General features: G+C 42.7%; 1 non-coding gene across 1 annotated transcript; it reads right to left on the bottom strand.

Moving 5' to 3' along the window:
- Positions 1-2,355: 2,355 nt before the first annotated feature.
- LOC137326813 (U1 spliceosomal RNA) lies at positions 2,356-2,519 on the bottom strand. Its single transcript, XR_010964275.1, has one exon. It is a non-coding gene; the product is annotated as a U1 spliceosomal RNA (small nuclear RNA).
- Positions 2,520-2,941: the final 422 nt, after the last annotated feature.

Below are 2,941 nucleotides of genomic sequence, written 5' to 3'. Positions count from 1 at the left end.
AGGTCACAATCCTAAGCAGTGCCTTGCTTGAGGGCCATTCTCATCAATGCTACCACACACCACATCGTAAACTAACGAGGTGAGTCTGTCAGTGCTTTGGATGCTGTGATAGCCACTCTCCCATCAGAATTCCCTTTCATTCTCTTGCTGGAGATCAAGAGAATGAAAAGGAACAGTACTAAACCCCCACTCCAGCAACATCCAACAGCTAAACGAGCCATGAATGGAAGGCAAGAGACACGTGGCACAAAATGTCTGCTGAGGGTCAAAGGTGATGGGAAAGCAAGCTCCGAGTGTCTCCATGTATTGTATGTACCATGCTTAATATTTACTTTAGCTGGAAGGTGGGGAATTCCTTTATAGTACACTATCAAAAATAAATCCCCAGTGTTGCAGTCTAATATTCAGTGAGGTCCTACTTCCTGCTGCACAACCTGCAACTTGAATAGTAGCAGCTGCTGTCAAAATAAGTTTCTTTTAAGCCCTCTATTTAATAATATATGTCAATTAGAAGGTTAAATGTTGTGACCTAGTCTTGGAGTTTAATTAAGCAACAAGCTACTCTCATTGCTTATGACAGCAACTGAATTCCTCAACTTGATTACTGGCAGTTTAAATGATTATTACACAAGCTTTCAAAGCAACATTGGTCCCCTTTTCAATATGCATGTCACTTTTTCTTTTTTTTTCAAAGCTCTCTCTGGCATACATTAATGCTTGAAGTGTTATTTCTGGAAAGCTTCTGGACTAAGAAAGCAGAATGTCAAACCAATCCAGTCCAAATAATAGATCCAATGACTTTGCACCTCTAGGTGGCAATGTTGATGGAGACTAATTTGACCATCTACAAGTCTCAACTGGGAAATATGAAGTGGTGGTATGAAAAGTGATAATGGTCCTATGTATGTCCTACACTAACTCTTGGATTTACAACACAACCTTGTAGATTATGTAGACCACAACAGTGGTCCTTGGAGACTCTCTTCAATGGAGGATCTGCCGCTCAAATTCGCTCATGTCCTGCCATTTCAGGAGCGGTGTGGCTTCCTCCTGAACCAGACGAGAGACAGCTTTTTTTTTGATTGAACCATAGTGGAGAAGATTAGCTTCTTGGCTTTCTACATATTTGACAAGACAATTCAAAGAGCTGCCCTTGCAGATGACAATGACTCCCTCCACAGAAGATGAAAATGATTGATTTTATGATGTTTCCTGAAAATAGTTTCTAAAATAGACAATTAAAATAGATTACTAAGAGCATCATTTTTAAAAACTATAATCAAAGAATGCACTAACCTACACATTACAGCTGATTGGATGCAGACCATCAAAAGCACTCGAGCATCCTCTTCTTTTTTCAGATAAATTCTTCCTTGATTGATAATCTTCACAATGGCACAACCAGACCTGGCAATTTAACCTAACTCCTTCTTATTGCAGCTCTTCAGGTCTTTTTCTCTTAACGTCACAATACCAATTTAATCAGAACTTAGTCTTGTGAACAGACCTCCAATCAAGCTTTTATCAGAGGTCTCCCTCTTAGTGAGGTGAAGCTACCCTGCCCAAAGAGCTGGTCCTGATGACCTCAAAAATGAAGGCTCCCCCACAGAAAAGCATTTTCTCACCTCTGAACTTTAGTAGCCATTTTGAACATTTCTTCACATCAAGTGACCTAGATGATTTAAATTACCGAGTGTAATTTGTATTTTATATCAGGCCTATTAACATGTGATTTCCACACAGCTATAAATGTATAAAAATAATTACAACTGTTTGATGGATAATGAAACTGCAGAATTCACTCTGCCCTAAGCACCCTGATACAAGCGTAGTGCGAAAAATGTCGACCATTTGTTTTTATATTTCAAAAATATACTTTATTCATAAAAATTGTAAAGGTAAACAGAACAATGCAACTATCACAATACAACTACAGGTCATACATGATAAATACAGTTCATGACACCTCAGGGTGCCTCATTGCACTTGCAATCAGTACAGATTACAGTTACATTACAGCAATTACAGTCATTACATATTCATTACGAGGAGTTTTTTTTGGTTTCCAGTCCCTCGGCCTACGATGGCGAGAGTGTCCTAAACCGTGGCCTTTCCCCATCGAGCTTTTGCGGCAGCTGCATCTCAGCACCCAGTCCTGGAAATGCTTTAATATCTAAGGGTTGCTAGGTATTTTGCTGAAAAGCTAACCGGACGTGAACGATGAACACCACTATTAATCGGCCAGCAAGTCGTTCGCGCTGATCGCTCGATAGACAGTAATTAGAGCTTGGAAGTTACTCCATTAAAAACTGACCGCATTGAGAGCGCATGTTATTTCTATTTTTAGTAATAAACCAGGGGAGAGCGCGAACGCAGTCCCCCACTACCACAAATTTTGCAGTCGAGTATCCCGCATTTGGGGACATCGCAGGCGTCAGCACACCCGAAGTGCAATGGGCTAGCCTCGTCCTGGGAGAAACTCCTTCATGATCAAGTTCTCCCCCCTGCCAGGTAAGTATGCTCAAACATTCTGCCCGGAGGGGGTTTTCCCTGATTGCAACCCCTCAGTATACAATGGCAGGAAGGCTCTAAATGGTTGCCTTTCCCCACAGAGCCTTTGCGGCGGCCGCACTCAGCTTCAGTGCGTCCCTGAGCACGTAGTCCTGGACCTTGGAAAGTGCCAGTCTGCAACACTTGGTTGAGGACAGCTCCTTGCACTGGAAAACCAGCAGGTTTCGGGCAGACCAAACGGCGTCTTTCACCGAATTGATGAACTTCCAGCAGCAGTTGATGTCCGTCTCGGTGTGCGTCCCTGGGAACAGCCCGTAGAGCACAGAATCCTGTGTTACGGAACTGCTCAGGACGAACCTGGACAGATACCACTGCATCTCTCTCCAGACCTACTTTGCAAAGGCACATTCCAGAAGGAGATGGCTGACGG

The sequence above is a fragment of the Heptranchias perlo genome, chromosome 10 (assembly GCF_035084215.1).
Source record: "Heptranchias perlo isolate sHepPer1 chromosome 10, sHepPer1.hap1, whole genome shotgun sequence".
Taxonomy (NCBI): Eukaryota; Metazoa; Chordata; class Chondrichthyes; order Hexanchiformes; family Hexanchidae; genus Heptranchias; species Heptranchias perlo.
This window is presented reverse-complemented; position numbering and strand designations above follow the sequence as displayed.